Source organism: Octopus bimaculoides, chromosome 2 (genome assembly GCF_046866305.1).
Source record: "Octopus bimaculoides isolate indiv1 chromosome 2, ASM4686630v1, whole genome shotgun sequence".
NCBI lineage: Eukaryota > Metazoa > Mollusca > Cephalopoda > Octopoda > Octopodidae > Octopus > Octopus bimaculoides.
The window spans coordinates 29,146,813-29,169,312 of record NC_142929.1 but is presented as its reverse complement, the minus strand read 5'-3'; the positions used below and the strand labels follow the sequence as shown (position 1 = coordinate 29,169,312).

General features: G+C 36.3%; 1 protein-coding gene and 1 pseudogene across 2 annotated transcripts in view; one reads left to right on the top strand and one right to left on the bottom strand.

Annotated features, from left to right (window-relative positions):
* Positions 1 to 22,500, bottom strand: part of LOC106879676 (protein madd-4) — a 227,380-nt gene that overhangs the window by 171,922 nt on the left and 32,958 nt on the right. The gene's annotated exons all lie outside the window — the stretch shown is intronic.
* On the top strand, positions 2,203 to 2,301 carry LOC128247176 (U6 spliceosomal RNA; annotated as a pseudogene).

Here is a 22,500-nt window from a genome sequence, read left to right as displayed (position 1 = left end):
CGTGGAGCTTAGGTATTTTCGCTCAATAAACACTCACAACGCCCGGTTTGGGAATCGAAACCGCGATCCTATGACCTAACCACTGGGCCATTGCACCTCCACTGTATCTACTATATGAAAGGTATATACGAATAAGTTTGTAATACATCTGGTTATACGAAGACAACATATTGGTTGAGACAGAAATAGGAGTTAGGTTAAGAATGATGAAGCAAGTTAGTGATTGTTAACAACTATTTTTTTTTTTACCGTTGAAATCTTCAAAGTGACATCATTAGGACAGTATTTTTCAAAGACAGACATGGTATGGCTTTGAGGATTGGGGCATTGTGGCATGTTACCAAAAATTAGGATAAGGCCTTACAGAAAAAGAGACATTGTGAAATTACTGTTCGTATATATATACGTATATACATACATGCATTTGTGCATGCATGCATACACACGTGCGTATGTTAATGTATGTACGCATGCATGTATGTATGTCTACAAACAGTGAAATTTCAAATTCCGACTGTAACGTCTACACCAATGACACTGGCCCTCCCAGCCATAACGTGGAAATGACGTATACTAACTTCTTTTCATTGCGATGAAAGTCTAGAAACATTGATGATGGATTTAGGAGCTTTACTGCAAGAAACTTATACGGGAACGAAGAAAAAAATGATTAATAAAATTATAAGATAAGTCTAGAAATTATTCGTGTATTCAGCAGAATATATCTAATAATAAATTAGTACAAAGAATTAAAAAATAAATTTAGACAACCAACTCACGATTGATAAACCGCAATCTAGTTAAGATGCGGCCATGCCCCATTCCTTACCGAATTCTGCTCTGAATTCTTCAACCTCGTAAATTCTGAAAGTGTCCATGGACTTCTAGTGTTTCAGTTAAAACGAGATGCACCATACATCCTCTTCGCTAAACAACTTTAGCCTACCCACATTCTCTCATACATCCTGTCTTTTGTTAAGATTAACGCTTCCATTGCATTATAATTTCCTCTCGTTTTTTCTTGTCGAAGTATAAAGGTCTTTGTTTCAGAACTGTTGTTGTATGCTAAATTTGAATTTTTCAATATATTTTTCTTATCTGTTAATCTCTGTTTTTTTTGCGGTGAGGCGCATTTGTTGCAAACACGTTTATAGCTAACACGTTTTCTCTGGCTCATCCGGATTTAGTTCAGTTGAAATAGTAAACAATATTAGCAAAAATATACTAAACATCTAAGGGAAACTATTTTTCGTTCTATCTCGGAAGGTCATTATGCTAATAATAATAACATGTACTGGTTCTATTTCACTTCTTTATTTCTATATTTGACATTCGGTTAACTATTTAACCAATTAACTGATTGATTATTTAGTTTAATTATAAAATAGTTAAACGAATGACAAATAAAATTAAGACTTGAAAAAGAAACAGTGCATGTGTTTATTATTGGCATAAAGACCCTCTCGAGATACAATGAAACATGTTTCAATTCATGATTTCGCATCGATAATCTTGCAAGCCAATTAGAAAACAATTTTCCTGCCCGAAGGCAATGGAATGAACGCTTAAATGCTGTAAAGTACAAAATAAAATAAGTACAGAGAAACTTTTCCTTCCAAGTCAACGTAGTAAAAATCCACTTTATCCTAGAAAATTGTGTTACAAGTACCCGTTCATCACAAACAGCGGCAACAGGAAGAAGAAAAAAAAGAAAACAAAGCAAAACAAAAAACAGCAACAATATGAATAATAACAATAAGATTAACAACAGCAGTAATAACATATACATATAAAATTTTGGGATCACTAGTTTCGATTAATCTCCCTTAAAACAATTATTAGAGTAGTCGATTAGCAAAATGGGTAGAGCGTCGAACAAAACTCTGATACATTACGTTTTGAGTTAAAATCTTTCCGAGGTCAATTTTGCCTTACATTCTTGCAGAGTTGATAAAAGAACATACGAATAAAGCACTGGTTCAATTGTTTATCGATTAATCCCTTCCCCAAAAATTACTGGCCTTGTGCCTAGATTAGAACCAATTATCATCAACGGCGGTGGATTGGTAGTATCATTAAAGTGTCGGACAAAATGCTTCATGACATTTGCTCCGTCTCTACGCTCTGATTTTAAATCACGCTGCTCTCATCGTTGCCTTTCATCCCTCCGGATTCGATAAAATGATTAATTAGTCAAATAAAGTTGTCGAGGATATCGACAAAACTGGGAGGATACAGAGAAGATTAGCATGACCCCTGCGCAAAAGTTACACACAAATTTGTGAAACGTTCCATAATTTTTAAGGCTGCGAGCGGACAACATCTTTAGCACGCCGGAGAAAATGCTTAGTGGCATTTCGTCCGTCTTCACGTTCTGAGTTCAAATTCCGCCGAAGTTGACTTTGCTTTTCATCCTTTCAGGGTTGATAAATTAAGTACCAGTACACAGGGCTCGATGTAATCGAATGTCCCCCTCCCCCAAATTTCAGGCCTTGAGCCTATAGTAGAAAGGATTATTATTATTAGCGGTAGCAGCAAGCTGGCAGAACCGTTAGTGCTACAGACAACATGCTTAGCGGCATTTCTTCGCGTTTAGCGGTTTTTTCACGTACTGAGTTCAAATTCTGCCGACATTAACTTTATCTTTCATCCTTTCGGGATCGATAAAATAAAGTACCTGCTGAATGCTAGGATCACTGTAATGGACTCCCACCAATTTAAAATTGCTGGAATTGTGTGGAAATTAGAAAAAATTATTAAGGTGGTGAGCTGGCAGAATCGTTAGTGCGTCAGACAAAATGCTTAGCATAATTTCTTCTGGCTCTTTGCCTTCAAATTCCATCGATGTTGAGTTTGCTTTACATTCTTTCCAGGAAGATAAAATAACTACCAGTTAAGAACTGAGGCCGATCAAATAAGTACCAGTTGAGCATTGGAGTCAATGTAATCAGCTTACTCTCCCCACGTCCCCAAATCGCCGGTTTTGGGCCAACATTTGAAGCCACTATTATTTTTACCCGAAGGGATGAAAGGCAAATTTGATGTAACGAGATTTGAACACAGAAGTTCATCATTCATCATTTCGTGAACAGCGCGAAGCGATGAGTACTTTTCCCGAACAACATTTATAGTTATGTGACCTCTGATGATTATGAAGTCCGATTCTGGAAAGACAGATACGTCCGCAGGTGGAGCATGTAAAGCCTGGCTGCTGTTGACTTCCAAGGTTCTGCACGTGCCGCCGGGCGCGGCGTGCCACTTCACTCTGCAGTAGGTCTTCTTGGATTCTGGTGGTGCTAGTCTTGAATGAGTCGCACCAGCTAGTGAAATCTGCAGCCATTGATTCGAGACTGTCGGGAGGGATATGTCACTTTTTCAGCGTTGCCTTCAGGTGATCTTTAAAGCGCTTGTGCTGGCCACCGACACAGCTGTCTTCCATCTTCAAGTTCACCGTACATAACAAAGTGGGGCAATCGAGTTGAAGACATTCGAATGACATGCCCTGCCCATCTGAGTTGGCGGTTATCGATGGTTACCTCCAATGACTGGCTGCTTGTTCGGTCACGTATCTCAGCATGATGGATCCTGTTCCCCTTGTGTAAGCCAAGGAGTTGTTGAAGGCTAGAGATATGAAACCGCACGAGCGTCTTGATATGACGCCGGTAGGACACCCAAGACTCGCAGCCATATAGCAACTGATGGTGATATTTTTGTTGAGAAGGGCGCGAGTACTTATCCGACCAAACGCAGCAGAGGCAAGACGAATACAGCACTGACTATCGTCTGTCAGATCGACGGTGTTGTTGAAGAATGAGCCAGGGTAGTGAATTGGTTTACATTAGCAATTGTCGCATCTTCAACATGGAAGGCGCATGGGTTGGTGTCGGAGGAACAAGGCTGTTGGAGGATTTCCGTCTTCTTGGTATTGATGTCTAGGTCAGCATGGCTGTATGCATCTGGTATATAGTCCAAGAGACTTTGAAGGCCAGCAGAGCTATGGCTGACAAGTGCTATATCATCTGCATATTGCAAGTCGAAGATGTGTTGAGATGACGTCTTTGTTACAGATTTCAGGCGCCTCAGATTGAAAATGCTGCCATTCGGCCGGTACCTGATAGTTATTGCATCTTTCAGCTTCAATGAATGCCTGGCGTGGAGGGATACGGATGCCATGTAGAAGTTGAAAGATGACCGGGGCAAGTACACACCCTTGCTTGACACCGACTTGGAACGGGAAGAAGTCAGACTGGGTGCCTTTATAGACGACTCTGGCTATCGTTCCGTTGTGTAAGTCCTTCAAAATGGCAAGAAAATTTGGTGGGCAGCCAAATTTTGTCAGGGTTTCCCACAGAACATCACGGTCAATGGTGTCGAAGGCTTTGGTTAAAAGTCATGTAAAGGGAGTGGTTTTGTTCACGGCATTTCTCCTGGAGAAGACGTGCGACAAAGACCATGTCAACAGTCGAGCGGATGCTTCGGAAACCACATTGGGTTTCAGGCACTGCAACATGGGCCACATGCCTCAGAAGGCGTGATAGGAGGACTCGAGCAAGGACCTTACCAGCAAGTGAAATCAAGATGTCTCGGCTATTTCTACCGCCTGCTCTGTCACCTTTGTTTTTATATATGGCAACAATGTTGGCATCTTTCCGTTGTTGAAGCACGCAGTGGGAAGTCCATGGTCTGTAGATGAAATCATGGATACAGGTTTTGAGGGACCGGCCGTCATATCTCAAGATCTCGGCTGGCAGATGGTCAATGCCGGATGCCTTGTTCAACTTGAGGCCATTTATCACAGATTCAGTTTCTCCAAAGGTTGGTGTATCATCTAGACAATCGATGAGTGGCAGTGAAGGGATGTTGTCAAGAAAAGAAGGGGTTTCTATGGGGTTTCTACGGTTGAGGATGATGTTGAAATGCTCATCCCATCGTGACAGAATGCCATCTCGGTCCTTGATGAGTGATGTTGAATCATTGTTCCATACGAGGTAGAAGGATCCTCTAAGTGGACCGTATGCAGTCTTTATGAATTCTTAGAAAGCTTGGATGTTGTTTGTCAGCATAGCCTTGTATTTCTTGTGCTTTAGTCTTCCACCAGTTCTGCATTGTCGTAAGTTTTCGCTGGACCTTAAAACGGAGGCTTACTCAATGTCTGTTGTTGGCTGCTGTTGGTTGACGGAGATGTCTACTGTGTGCAGCATTCTTCTCACGTAGGAGCGAGTGGATCTCCGTCGAGTTGTCATCAAACTAGTCCTGATGACGTCTATTCAGAACACCAAGTATATCTTTGGCAGCGTTAGTGATAGTGGTTGCTAGAGTGTCCCACTCTGACGTCAGAGTTTGTCCATCATTTGGTCCGGTCCCGACATCAGGGAGTTCGGCAAACTACTGTTCCAGTCTTACTGCCAGTCTCTGGCGGGCTTCACGCGATTGCAGGTTTCCAACATTTAGCTTCTGCTTAAGCTTTTGGTTGCGGATAGGAGGACGAATTCGCAAGCGTAGCCGAAATTGGACCGAGCGATGGTCGGTCCAACAGTTGGTACCGTGCATAACTCTGGTGATTTCCACATCCTGCAGGTTCGAGCGTGTGTGATGACATAGTCAATCAGGTGTCAGTGTTCGGATCTGGGGTGCAGAAGTTAAAGAACTAGTTAACTCAGAAGTTAAAGAACTAGAATAAATACTGCATAGCATCTTTTTGATGCCCTAGCAAATTCTTCCAGTCGACTGTCTAATAGTTTTTATATTAAACACAAGACCAGAAACGTGTGGGAGAGGGAACGGTTGATTATAGCTACCTCAGTACCTGACTGGTCCTTTATTTTATCGAATCCAGGGGATGCCTCAGTAGCATTTAAACCAAAAAAGTAAATAGCCAAAGTTACACAGCGCAAGGTTCTAACAATTCTGCTAACCCGCTATCCTTAATAATTGTTAAATAACGACAAGTCCAACAATTCTAAGGGGAATGGTTACTTGATTAAATCAATCTCACAACTGTTACTGTATTTCATTGACTCCAGAAGGTAAAATGAAAAATCAACGCTCTTAGTTGTCGAAACTAAAACCGCAAGTTATTTCTTGCGAGTCGTGAACAGCTCTACTTTACTAACAACAATTGAAGCTGATTTCGTCAGAATTTGAACTCAGAACATAGAGATAACGAACTTTGCAAATAACTTTGGCGCTTTACTACTTTTAACATCAACGAATCTTTACAAAAACTAATAAGAAAACTTCAATGTCGTTACTCGATCTAAAACTGGGAACGAAATCTCTCTCTCAGATCACACTGTATTGTCTTGTAATAAAAGGATATTAGATAATGGGGTTTAATATAAACTGTCTAAATCATGACCTCGTCACGGTTATGAATGCTTCCATTTATAACCCTGCCGATTTAAGAATGACGTGCGTATAAAATAAAAACATTAACAGCAACAATAATAACAACATTGATGAATGACAATAATGTTAATAGGCTAAAATATACGCTATATCTTTCCATAAGCTGAAGTAATTGACTTTTTATAAATGTGTATTTGTGTGTGTATACATACATGGGCACACATTCACAAACATTCACGAAAAAATACACGCAATTATATAATTAACTAAATATGTAAGATCGGGTGATTAACCTAATTTTTAAAGATGAACCATTCATGAATATTTATATAACATGGGGGATGAACCATTCATTAATATTTACAAAACATGGGACAGAATCATTTAAGTACCGGCCGATTCAGTCCTGAGTTCGAAACCTACCACGGTCGTGTTTGTTTTCATCCTGTCAACGGCCGATGAAATACAGTATCAAAAAACTAAGGTTCATACAATTGACTGTAGCTTATTTAGAAAAATTCCATAACACCGGGTTTATGCTTTAACCCAATATATACATATACGTATCATTCGGATCGGTTTCATTGCCGATACCCATCAAGTGACTTCTTCCTGAATGTATAGATTACTACCAAAACTGGGTCTGAACAACTAAAGACAGAAGGCCTGAAATCTGGTAGGAAGGGACTAGTTGATAACATCGCCCCCAGTGTTTCACTGCCACTTGATTTGTCGACTCTGAAAGGATGGAAGGCAAAGTCGACTTCGGCGGAATTTGAACTCAGAACGTAGAGTAGCGACAGACGAAATGCTGCTAAGCACTTTGCACGGCGCGCTAACGATTCTGCCAGCTCACCGTCTTCTTCTTAATAATAATAATCCTTTCTACTATAGGCACAAGGCCTGAAATTTGGGGGAAGGGATTAAATCGGTTACATCGATCCCAGTGTATAATTGGCACCTATTTAATCGACCCCCGAAAGGATGGAATGCAAAATCGACCTCGGCGAAATTTGAACTCAGAACGTAGCGACAGACGAAATACCGCTAAGCCCGGCGTGTTAAAGCTCCTGCCAGCTCGCCGCCTTAATAATAATAATAGTTCCTTCTACTATAGGCACAAGGCCTGGAATTTCGGGGGAGGAGACTAGTCGAACACATCGAGCCCAGTGTTTCACTGGTATCTATTTTTATCGATCCCGTAATGATGAAAGGCTAAGTCGACCTCGGCGGAATTTGAACTTAGAACATGAGGACGGACGAAATGCAACTAATCATTTTTGCCTGGCGTGCTGACGATTCTACCAAATAATTAAAAAAATGTCATTACTAAATTCTCGCCATTCAACAAAACATACGGAAATCTGGTTTATAGAGATTTTAAAATATTTAGGACCACCAAGTCATTGAGATCTCCTGTGACTTCAGATTAGTTGATATAAAACACATTACGTCAACCTCTATATTTCGTCGAATCCCCATCTTTTTTTCATTAAGCGAACCAGACATCTATATGTAAATAATCTTACAAACATAACTTTTTCTAGCATTTAATTTGCTATTACATTGACTCACCTCTTAACACTTCATTTTTTTTCATAATGTTACATATACGAGGGGGTGCTGAAAAGTTCCTGGCTTTAAGGGAATCACAAAAGACTTGTTTGGAAGCTCAACCTTCAGAGTTCTTTTACAAGGATTAGAACAAAATGAAGGGCTGTTGCAATAAGTGGGTGAATCGGAGAAGGGAATATGTTGAGTAGAATCATAATTAACTGAACCTTCTCTATTTTCTTTTAGCCAAAGCCAGGAACTTTTCAGCACACCGTCGTATAGCTTCTCTCCTTTTAACAACCTTCCCCATTTTTTTTACTTCTGTCTCCTTCAGTTAGAAATTGAAGAATTAGTTTCCTTACTAGTACTATTTTGTTACACTCCTGGGTATTAATTTTACAATTTCTTTTAAATGCGTGAGACACATAAAAATATAATTCACAATCTTACTATGCTTAAAATACTAAAATATGTACATATGAGCTCTTTCAAGTAGCCAGTGTATATGAGATATCGATTCATATATTAGCACAAACGAAACGAGAACCAGATTAAAGCACATCTATCAAGTACACACATCAATGTGTAGTATATCCATCAACCCAGTTCGTGTGTGGCCTATATCATATTTCAGACACTTTTGAAAACGGCGTTGAGTTGACGCAACAACCATACTAAATAGGCCAGGTAGTAACAATTAGATGCTCTGCTAGTAGTTACTGGCCTACTAACACACCTACAAACCATTGAAAATTATTTCAGCTATATGGTCAAAGTACAAGAATGTCGTTTTGTTTGTTGCTTTTGCTTATAGCTAAATAATTCGAGGGTGAGGATATAGCCAATAAATCGACCCTATAGTATTTATAGTACATATTCGATTAAACCCGGGGCTGGGAAAGCATAATTGGAGAGATTTGAGTAGCCGAAGCCAAATGCTGTGGGACATTTGATCGCTACTCTATTTTGCTACCAACTCACTGCAAAACCCAGGTTGTAATAATAGTGGTTTCATATATAGGTACAAGACTTCAAATGCAGGCGTTGTGTATAACCAATTAGATTGATACTAGTACTAAATGAATAACAGAAGGGTCTCACCGGAATCTGATATTAGAGTTTAATGAACTGTAGGCAAACACACAACGCGAAGCATTTTTTCTGTTGCTTTATCGATTCTGCCAACCATTTGATACAAGTCGAAAAACATTAAAAAGAAAAAAATATAACTATGTGACTTAATCTGGAATTGACAAATCCTATCCTGCGCCAAAACATTAGTGAAGACATTTTTCTCTCTCGTTCACCTACCCTCTTTATTAATGAAGAAACGAAATAGAATTTGCATACATAAAACTGTTCTTTCTTTGCCATGCTGTGAAGTAAAATTTTAAAAGGCTTAGAATCACCACACTTATTAGACGTGGTAATTTGTCCCCTGTCCCCACATTATGACCAAGCATTGGCCGAATAAGTGACTGGTGTGTATTTTATCAAATAGTTTTAAAGGTGAAGTTGACACTAGATATATTTCAATTCACGACAGTAGATACAAGGAACAAAATACCTAGGACAAAAACTTCATAGCAATCGCTCTATAAGTAAGTTACAAACTAGTATTTAAATGAAATTTCACATTATTAAATTAATACTTAGGTGAAATTTCAGATTGTTAAACTACACCTACGCCGTGCATCGTTAAATATAATATATTATTCTCTTTGTCCACAGAAGAATAAAGAAATTGTCCAAGCAGGATTCATGGCTAGCTGGCTTATCTGCAGAAGCAAACATACGCCACCCATCTGCCCTCGACGAGAAGCTCATTGTAATTGCTACATAAATCAGTCACAAACTAGTCCTTAACAGAAATGGTTTGATTAATCTAACTTTAGTCGGTGGCGTAATTGAATACTCTTGAATATTTTTATGCACATTTATATCACACACACACACACACACACACACATACACACACACACACACACACATACACATACACACACTCACATATATATATATACACGGGTGTGTATACAGTGTGCGTATATATCTGTATATAATTGTGTGCAAATATATATTTGTTTATATATGTATGTATGTGCATATTAGTGTCTATATGCTTGTGTGTAGTGTGCATATAAGTATAACTATATATGTACGTCTTTGTATGAATGTATATATATATATATATATATATATATATATATATATATATATATATATATATATATATATATATGTGTGTGTGTGTGTGTGTGTGCGGCGTGTGTGTGTGTGTGTGTGTGTGTGTTTGAATATGAATACTTACATATATGCGTATGTACATACAAACGTAGATGTCTTTCTACTCACACATGTGTGAGGTTAGTTAATTTGTTTGAAAAACTAGAAGTTTATGTTTTGTTTTTGTTTTTTTGCTCATGTAAATTGAGTTTGTCGTATCGAAGATTGTATTTCAGTGAAACGAGACGTCTGTTGCTTACTTCACCAAATACTAATGAGATGATCAATGGATCCTACATGATTGGAGAATTCAAATGATTGGAAGATAACAAAGGATAGTTAGATTATTACAACGAAGGCGTCTGATCAGCAAGTATACCTATACACACACATTCACACACAAACAAACACACATCCCCAAAATGCTCATACATAGACGTGCATACAATTAAGAATGAATACGCAAACACATATGAATTTATGTGTTTGTGTGTTTGTATATATGTATGCGCATACTTATCTGCCTGTATTTATAGATTATATACGTATGTAAATTATATGTATGTATGTATGTACACATACGTAATCTATATATTTACCAACCTACCTACCTACCTACCTACCTACCTACATACCTACCTACATACATACATACATACAAACATACATACATATGTACGTACGTACACACATACATATATTAAGATTTGCAGGAAGTCAAAGGAATGCTAAAATGTTCACTTCGCTTCACAGGAATATCATGAAACGAATTATTAGAAAGGAAAATATGATTACATTAACATATCTATTCATTATCTCTAAGTTCTGCTAGATTTGAACGTGAATAACTGATCGCTTTTGTTTGCAGCTGTCTATAAACAAGCACTCGTATTCTTGGCATATTCATCAGTCTGGTGGAGTAGCTTTGACTGAGGAGATTCACAACGTCAAAACACCGCGGTGTCTAGAATCCGCTTCTACTGGCGTATCACGTGTGTTATGAACATCTTCGAAAGGGAGGAGGTGTCTCTGATGAGGTAAAATATTAATGATTAGATGTTCCTGTTCAAATCTACCTGAACATATCAAGAATGAATTCATGCGTTATTGTTAAGATTCTTGCTGTTCCGTGTGTGCTTCATGAAATATCTGATTACTTACTTAGAGGAGACGTTTTCTTTTCAAGTAGATCTCTCTCTCTCTCTCTCTCTCTCTCTCTCTCTCTCTCTCTCTCTCTCTCTTTCTCTCTCTCTATCTCTCTTTCTCTCTCTCTTTCTCTCTCTCTTTCTCTCTCTCTTTCTCTGTCTTTCTCTCTCTCTTTCTCTCTCTCTTTCTCTCTCTCTTTCTCTGTCTTTCTCTCTCTCTCTCTATCTATCTATCTATCTATCTATCTATCTATCTATCTATCTATCCATCTGTCTATATCGCTCTCTTTCTCACACATACAGGCTCACACACTCAGCTGCTATATAATTAACATTAGATGCTATAGAACACTTGCTCGATTAATCGGATAAACTTAGATATGATAAAGTGAGATTTTACGAAGACGTCTTATAAAGTTAACTAATAAGCTACGTCATTCCGACATAGCTTGAAATTTAGGAAACTGGTTACATAATCTTATAAGAGGCAGAAATGTGTTGAAGCGAATTATACCTTTTCAAATATGATGAAAAATTCAGTGTAAAGTACCTTAGGAAACTGTCTTGAAGCTATTGCGTTTTGTAATTTATTTTCAGTCTTTTTTACCAGAAGGAAAGGTAGTACCGATGACTCTTTGCAGGCCGTTGAAGACATTTGGAAGAGAAGGTGGGGAGACGGTAACCTAACGCCGGAGAACTGGCCAACTTCCTTTCAACAATCCGTTAAAGATACTCAATAGTGTGAGATGGTGAAGTTCAATCTGTTCATGGACTAGGCCTACTACTGAAGTAGGGCGTGGCAATTATGAAGAGAGTCTCAACAAACACCACAAGTCACTCGGCTTTTGTTTTGTCAAATTTCTATCAATCTATCGCTCAGGATCTCTTATAATATGATGTACCCTTACGACTTTGTTAATAATAACATAATATGAAATTAAATCTATAGAAGAAATAAGTGTTGGCCATTAAATGCACTTCGCTATTATCCCACCCGCTAACATTCTGCCATCTTGATATATCCGGATAGAATAAATTACAGCGACATTTTATGAGATTTGAGAATAAAGTGAATAACGACGTATCGTTTCATATGCATATTGCTAACATGGCAGTTAGGTATATATTAACTAGCTGGCTATATTCCAAAAACATATAGACAAGAAGTAATTTAAATCTTGTGGAAGACACATCTTAGTCAATTAGTATTGCTTCTAGAAATTTCACTACTGAGGTGGATAAATTAAACTGTCCCATAAAAAAGATGAGTGTTTATATACACCAGTTGAGCTTTTAAAAAACATTAAGTTTCAAGACACCGGACCGCGTGAAGAGGAAATAGTAGTCATTTATATTTTTTTTAATGTTTTTTGGAAATTTCACCAAAATTTGATATTAAAGGCTATGGAAACACCAAATAGGCGGCCTCTAGATAATTCGCAAAGATCCTAACCTATATTCACCTGTGACGAGATTTAGTATTTATTGGTGATTAAAGAGCGACTTCTATTTAGAATACTTCCAGAAACCGTGAAAAATCTCCAGGGTGTAGAGGTCGACGTACTTAAATAGTACTTGAACATCCCAGTATGAAGTATGCAAGATACAGGTACATCACGGAAGAAGTAACATTTGAGAGAAGCTTCATCAGCATCCCTCGTTTAAGAAATTCTAAATATAACCCAAAAGCTGCAGTAGTGTTAATAGCGTTACCCACGTGACTGGAGGCAGTCAAAGAGTGTATTCGTACGTCTATGTATGTGTATGGTTTCACACACACACACACACACACACACATATATATAGTTGTAGCCATCTTGGGTGGCTTTTCAGCGTCAAAGTACAATTACAGTTTTCCTCAAAATCTGTATTTACAACTTACTGAATAGGTAACACTTCTTTGACTAGTGGTGTAGAATTTAAATGTACATAAATTTGGATTGATATATCAATCGATAGGGACATCCGACAAAATAAACTGTGATATTTGTTTACATTCCTGTACGATTTCAGGCTAATTCACTCCCTGAACTATCTTACCATCCGCGCTTCCGACAGAGGTTACTATAATAGATACTAGAGTCAGTTAAATAGAGTACACCCTAAAAGACTGCGTCTCGGTACAGTCACAATAATATTACTGAAACAAGAATAAGAATTATATTTGATGAGATCTAATCAGTTTCTAGTATGGTTGAAATATATAAAAAAAAATATGTATCTTCTCTTAGAAAAGCTACCATTTTATAGTTCACACAAACTAACGGCTTCTAATAGACTCTGGAGAACCACATAAAGTATTCTAAAACTCCAAAAGCGATTTCATGAAGCCAATATAAAATGAACGCCAGTGGTAAATCAAAACCTGCCAATATTTTTGATGCAAAATAATGTGGAGCACATCTCCCTCAGCCCCAAAGCATTTAGTAACTTCAGGAGTAACCTTCTAACTTTAATACAAATCACTTCAACAAAGATACATTTCTACACCTTTTTCAATAAGAACAACGTCAAACTAAGTTACAGCTGTGCGCCCAACTTTGCAGCAAAAATAACCAATGTGAAAGTCAGAAGCTTCAAACATCAATAAATTCATTTTTCTTCTGTCATACAATTTCATTAAATGTGCGATTTTGTTACGAAATCAGCAATATAGCGTGTAGTTAGCTTCATCAATTATAATATACCTCGAATTGCCTGACAATATATTGAATGCAGATTATATCAATATGGCTATTATTTATAAGAACATAAAGAACAAGTATCCGCGTTTCCAATATATATGCTTGCTAAAGCACCAATAGAATTTTAACTGAACCATCAAAGGGAAAACTATAGACAGCGCGAAACTATACTAGCAGAAAATATGGTTATATTACTTCATAGCACAGAAAATATGAATGTAAGATGGGGTTTTGTCGTTTTCTGTAGGTACAGAACCACATACTTACTGGGAAACTTTAAAAGCAACATATGAAAATAACACTATTCTATTTAGCATATTTTGTACGTGTCCGTATCGTCAAATACTCACACAAAAGCACACGCGCGCGCGTATGTATATGAGTGTCATTGTGTTGATGTATACATGCATATGCGCATGAGCATTTATATATGTATACAAACATGCATATATTTACACATACTCGTGATTTAAGACGTACACTTATATAAAAGTGCGAAAATGAATGTGCACATATGACTGTATATATAGCCACATATGCTCGCACGTATGTTTGTATACATATATATCTATATTATAAACGTATACATTATTATGATTGACCGTTGACTGAACACTATTCAATTTTTTTTCTCCGTGTTTTTCTCCTTGTCTCCGTATTCTTTCTGTTGAAGAGCGTAGCTCGAAACGTCAAAGACTTTCCGTATTCCCGAGCGTCATACTAATATATACTTTTGTTATTTACACCACCTGTCCTCGTCTGTTGTTATTATTTGTATATTCTCCCATATATATATATATATATATATATATATATATATATATATATATATATATATATATATATATATATATAGGTGTATAGATATGTTTGTGTGCGAGTGCAGATATATAAATATATATATATATATATATATATATATATATATATATATATATACGAGCATATGCATTGCATTTTTATGCACATATTTGCGTGTACATGTATATGTGAGTATGTGCATTTTTATATGCGTATATATACAAGTTTTGCTTAATTGATATATTATCGTAATAAATTCGCTTTTAATGAATATATCCTTATGTACATTCGTTCTTACCTCCCTAAAAGATTTATTACTATATTTTATTGAAGGCCATTTTCCCGCCCTCTTTTTAAATTCTTCTCATCACATAAACATATTTACTTTCTCTCTCCTTGAATTCTGTGTGTCATGCTTTCTCACTTTTCAATGTTTCTCCCTTTCCAAGCGTTAACCGACGCATTTATTTGTTTCGCTTATATTGTATTTCCATTCATAAACCTATTGACCCACTAATCACCGTCTACCACAAACCACATCACTGAAACAATACATGATACAATTCAGACCCTTCATGACCTTAAAACCTGTTCCACCAACATCGTAAAACAATCCCCCTACCTAACCCGAAGTATTTACCAGTATAATCGTTTATAACTTTTCAATTAACGACCATAGCCACTTCAACACATGATTTTCAGTAAATCCTCACCTCCACACATATACATACACCCACAGATCAAAGCCATTTTAGCTTCAGACTAAATATAATCTATACACCTTTTCGTCATTGTGAAAACACGCCTACTGCGAAGCACAATCAAGGTAAAAACTGAATTTAGGAATTGCTGTGTGGTAAGATTGCTTCCCAATCACATGTTTCCGGGTTCAGTCCCTTTGCGTAGGAACTTGGGTAAGTATCTTCTACTATCGTCTCGGGCCGACCACAGCCTTGTGAGTGGATTTGGTAGACGGAAACTGAAAGAAGCCCGTCGTATATATATATATATATATATATATATATATATATATATATATATATATATATATATATATATATATTGTGTTTGTGGATAGTATAAGTACCAAGCTTACAAAGAATAAGTCCAGATGTCGATATCTTCGACTAAAAGGCCGTGCTCCAGCATGGCCACAATTAAAATGACTGAAACAAATAAAAGAATATATACACACATACACACGGAGACAAACGGACGCACACACATATACACACATACGCTAGTGTATATTTAGAAATTTGTATAGATACATTTGCGTATTATTATATTTATTTTCTCAAGACTGTTTTTATACAATTTATTATCTTTTATATATGCAATTAAATGTGGTCTTCTGTGAAACTTGAAAATTCTTACTAAGTTTTTGTCAGCAGGAAAATTAAAAACTCATAACTGCCACGATTTAAACTGATTTCTGTCTTATAAGCAGTGACCGAAACGCTGGAATGTGAAACGTCACACAAAGTTAACATTGGAAGAGTATTATTCACACACACACACACACACACACACACACACACACACACATACACACACACACACAAATACACACACACATACACACACACTCGCAGGCACATAGATATATATGACTGTGTGGTAAGAAGCTTGCTTCCCAGCCACATGGTTCCGGGTTCAGTCCCACAGCGTGGCACATTAGTCAAGTGTCTTCTACTATAGTCTCGGGCCAACCAAAGCCTTGTGAGTGGATATGGTAAACGGAAACTGAAAATAAGCCTGTCGTATATATATATATATATATATATATATATATATATATATATATATATATATACATACATATGTGTATGTGCGTGTGTGTGTGCGTGCGTGTGCGCATCTTTGTGTTTGTGTTTGTCCTCCACCACCGCTTGACAAGCTGTTCTGTTGTGTTTACGTCACCGTAACTTAGAGGTTCGGCAAAAGATACGATAGAAGATAGAAGTGGCATAGTGTGGAGGGTATTTGGCTCACGATCGTAAGGTCGTGAGTACGATTCACAGCAGCGGTTTATGGAACACCAAAGAATAGCAAGTGAGAGTAAGGAGGATGTGGACGACAACCAAAGCAGTCCAGCAGGCAGTGGAGCAACTAAGTCCCGTTTTGGGAGTGTGACTCAGGGCAAGGCCGGGCTCGTAGACGCAACAACAACCAGATATGACACGGGTGGCAGGACGTTGGGCCAGAATTTAGTGCTGTAGGTGCGCGTGAGCATGAGTGGGAGAAGAGGAAACTAGAGTGATGTCAATGCAGGAACAGTACTCTTGGATGATGTGGAAGGAAGCTATTGACCGCAGTGTCACACGGATATCTATCTATCTATCTATCTGACGTTCTTATATATATAGACAGAGAGAGAGAAGGAGGAGAGAGAGAGGAGGAAAGAGAGATAGGTAGATAGATACAAAGATTTGATGGAGAAAGTTTCATATGGAAATAAGAGGCATATAAGTAAATTGGGAAAGAGATTGCGAGATATGCGCGCTCGCGTATATATAATGTTTCATGACAGAATCACAGACTAGTAAATAAAATTGTATTAAATGCAATTAACAAATTACCGTACATTTTGAGCATTGTTTACGAATAAAATGTTACTTTTAACCGTAAGTTTTTTTTTTTTTTTTCCAGTTTAATACCCCGCTCTTCTGAGATTCTGTTATTCACTCCAGCTCATCTATTTAACTCATTTTCCACCTGTATAACTCATACAGACAAACAAACATTGCTGCGTCTCTTTTTCTTTCTTTCTCTCTCTCTCCCCGTCTCTCTCTCATTTCTTCTTACCAGTCTTATATTTGTCTGTTTGTTTACCCTATATCTACAGCCTACTTCTGTCTATCTATCTATCTATCTATCTATCTATCTATCTATCTATCTATCTATCTATCTGTCTGTCTATCTGTCTGTCTGTCTGTCTATCTATCTAACAGTGTCACTTCGTTTGTCTATCTGGTTAAGAATAATAACCTAAATTAAAAAGTCATCTATTGTCTGTTACATTACTTTGCTCTTTAGTGATTTTGTTGCATTAATTGTCTTTCATTTTAGTAAACTACACATAACTGCACCGACATAGCTCCAATACAATCATGGTATTTGAAATACACCAACGCATAAGCTGTGTGCGCGCGTTAACGCCTATATATATATATATATATATATATATATATATATATATATATATATATATACATATACATACATGTATGTATGTATAAAAGCAATGCTTTTTGTAGTTTGTCCTTGTACCGTTTCCAATCGTCGCCATAATACAATTATTATTGTCATTGTGTAATCACGAGTATAATTGCTATTATAAAATGATGAATTTAATTATTTATTATAAACTATTTATTTATTATAGTAATAACAAAATATTAGGGCTTCATATCGAACATTTAAGGTGGGATTTCTTCTTGGAAATATTTAAGAGTAACACTAGAATGATTGATGTGACTTTATATTGTGTCGATATATCACCTGATTTGATTTCGTGTGTAGAAAATACAAATTAGTATACCAGAGGAACCATCCTCGTATTGTCTTCAATAAATTTATGCTGTAGAACATCAACTTCAGTAACAAGTACTGCAAACTCTATATACTTTCGAATTGTGTACTGCAGGTGTCATCAGATATCGGGCTATAGACTAATACCGGCAGTGGATTATTTGGTACAGGCTCACATAAAAAAATAAATTTTAAAATTTTATTCTTATTCTATTGACAATCGCAGTCTAGAGGGTCTTTTTTGCATAATATATGTTATATATATATATATATATATATATATATATATATATATATATATATATATATATATATATATATATATATATATTGTATATGAATATGCATGTGCGTATCACATATGCCACAGAATCTCTCAAAACTAGACACTGTTATCTAAGCTTAATAATATTATCTATGTATAAAAACAAATCAATATGAACGTAATTTCCAGAAACCATGAATCCACAAACACTTTCCTTTTCACTAGCAGCTTGAAGGGCAAGTCAGAACAATGGAACTAGCATATAAAAATTTCCCAAACAAGCATAACAAATATGTAATCCCATCATCAGCTGCCAGACGAGTATCACTATAGTTTCGGCACTGTTTGATACCATCCACTTCGGCGGGGTCAGCAGCGTTTAAAAACATAAATGCCACCTAGGAATCAATAGTAATTAACAGGAGTGAAGCATATGCAATACGAAAATCATATATTGTCCTTTAATGTGTTTTGTTATGTGTGTTATCCCTTAGTCTGAGGAAAAAATTGTCTTGTATGAAATCGGTCTTTGGTGCAAAAATGGTTTGGGAACACTGGTCTGGTGAATAACCTTTTCAAGAAGATTATGAAGTTTGATAGAATGTTTTAATAACTGTTTTGCATACACACACACACACACACACACACACACACACACACACACGCACACGCACACACGCACACGCACACACGCACACACACAATTTTATGTGTATTTCGGCAAGATCTAATACATTATAATGCAACTTTCTTTCGGTGAAGTCATAACTTCATCCACTTCAACCAAATATATACACACTGCCGCCTAAATCCGAACCATGTAATTACATTATTGAAGATACGGAGTATTTTTCTTCGGATATATTTGACTCATGAGGTACTTATTTATTAGTAGAACAATGTTTTGGAAAACATCTGGTTTCGCTTAGTTACCTCGCTATCATCTGAAAACTACTTTCTATTTATTTACTTTCCTTTACATACTGATCGTTTATAATTATTAGAACGCTACATATGACGATATATAAGGCGGATTCTAAAAAAGTAGGTAAGTTCCCGAAGAGAATACAACCTAGCTATCCATTCGGAAACACATCGCGCAATCAGAATATATTTGAAAGGTACGCAAGGAGCAGAATACACTCCATATACAATGTTCAATATTCGAAAGCCCAAGTAAATTTATAAATGGTTGAAACGGATGTGATCTTTTGCATCAATGAATAATTTTATATAGCGCACCATATTAGAGCAAATCTGAATCCAAATCGAAACTCATCTCATATTTTTAAAATGAATTACATGATTTATCAAATCCACTCTTCTTTTTATTGTATCTTGTCACGTAATCAACAATTTCAGTACCTTCTGCCAACTGCCTTTTTCCTTCTCGTCTACAAACGAATACAATACGTGTCTATGCGATGCGAATCGTTTGAAACTCGAGTATCAATTAAAATCTCTAGTTCCCGAGCATAAGATATACCTATGTACATGCATACACACGCGCATACATACACATACACGCACACGCACACACGCATTTGCGTTTGTGAATGTGTTTGTAAGTGCGTAAATGCGTGTTATACAGTTACCTACTCATTAAAATATTTAGCAATTTTAGCCCACGTTGTATTCTCTAACCGTTTACTAGTATAAATTGTTTAATTGTTTTCTTTCTCTACAGTAACATATCTTTCAAAGCATTTAGATTTAAATGCTCACCTTTCTCCGTAAATTACAAAATAAGAATTAGTGACCGAATTATATTAAATATCTTTACCAAAGAATCTGTTTTATAAAAATGCCTGTTGATTAAAATATTCTTTGAAATCATAACCCCATGTGGTAATCTTTTGCTGGATTCAATCATTGGACTGCAACGATGCTGAGGAATTGCTTTCAAGAGTTTAGTACTTCACAACAGACCCAATGCTTATTTTTAAATCTGGTATATATGTTACGTTGTCTAAGTTGCGAACCGCTAAGATTTGAGATATAAACGAGGAAATGTAAACACAAACTTGTAGAAACAAACGCACGCGTGCACACACACACACACACACACACACACACACACACACACACACACACACACACACACACACACACACACACACACACGAACTCGCACACATATACGAACGAACTTTTATAGAGTTTCCGTTTATCAGATTTCACTCACTCTTTGGTTGACTCGAAGTTATAGTGAAAGACATTTTTCACATGTACCACGCTATACATCTGAACTAAAACTATGTTCAACCAAAGTAACTTCTTACCCATACAACCATGTCTGCGCTTAAATCAACAATTAATTAATTAATCAATTTAACAATTAATAAGTTCATACGAAACAAAAGAAAACCATGAATCACGCTAATTGTTCGAGAATAAAAAAAACATGAATTAGTAATTGTTCTTGAAAAAATTTCCTCCGCCTAAATACTTGATGAAGAATCTATTCATGTCTCTCTTTTTTCATTATTGTATAATCCTTTCGTGGGTGACATTATTGTTAAATGGGCTAGACTACATACATGCAAAATGTATACATATTTATTAATTTATAAACAAATTAAAGAATGAATATATGCATGCAAACTCTTTTAAAATGCCACAATCAGAATTGTAGAAATATGCAATAACATTTAGAAGTCTGAGGAATTTCTAAACCTTTCACATAATAGATTTTTGTTTCATTGAATATTTAGGAACTTTTATTAATGGCATTGCTCTATTATTTGCATATTCATTTGTGCTTGTTGATAGGAATTCTTTACAGTTTATTTATAGAATTCATGGTTTGACCATCTGTCTATGCACATGTGAGTCTGTGTATACTTCATTTTAATATCAGGTCGTACAATGTAGAATTCAATTGTATATGAGACAATTTCGATTGACTAAGTCAGCTGAAGCAAATAAATTCACATATTTAGATAACTGAGTTGGGTATGTAGATTATATTGATAAGAAACAAAACCTATACAGTGACAATTTAATAAAGATTTAGCAAATGTTTATCGTTATTAAAACTTCTGTTCATTCTTTCCCTTGTTTTTAGTAACATATCTGGGAAAAACATTTTCTCTCGTGAATTTTGTTACAGCTAAAAAAGGAAAGAAATAAAATTATACAATCTAATATCTTGTTTTCTCATTAATATGTAAACAGTCCCTTTCCTGTGAGTAGTATATAATAATAATGAATGAAATTGAATCGAATAATATCAAATACATCATTTGTAAGTGCGTTTTAAATTAGTCGAGAATATTTTAAAGCCGTTTTGAACGATAGAGAGTGAAAGAGAGAAAGTGTGATGGAGGTACAACAGAATGAAATCAGTAGATCTAGATATGATGAGCATTCTTTCAATAAAACACGCTGCATATGACCTACACTTCGTATTATATGTGGATTTCTATTACAGAATATGTTCAGCAAGTGTGGATATCCGTTATAGCTATATGGGAACCTGTTCTAGAAGATTTTGAGGCTCTTTCGACATTTCACATGGTAAATGTCACTTTTATGTCAAATATTGTGGATTAATTACTTGCAGGGTTGTATGGTTAACTGGTACAGTAAGTCGGGAGAAAATGTCTTTAAATCTAGCTTCTGTGAAACGGAAACGACAAAATAATTTCAAAGTAACATTCGCCTGACTTTGTTTTGTAGTTCGTTGCGAAATGTTGGTAAACATTTAAGTAAAATATAAAACAGCATCCGATCTTTGGTCCTGGTATATATGTGTACAAATTCACACACATACGTGTGTGTATATGTGTATATTTATGTATACATTTAAACACACACACACACACACACATATATATATATATATATATATATATATATATATATATGTTGTTGGCACTCCGTCGCTTACGACGACGATTGTTCCAGTTGATCTGATCAACGGAACAGCCTGCTCGTGAAA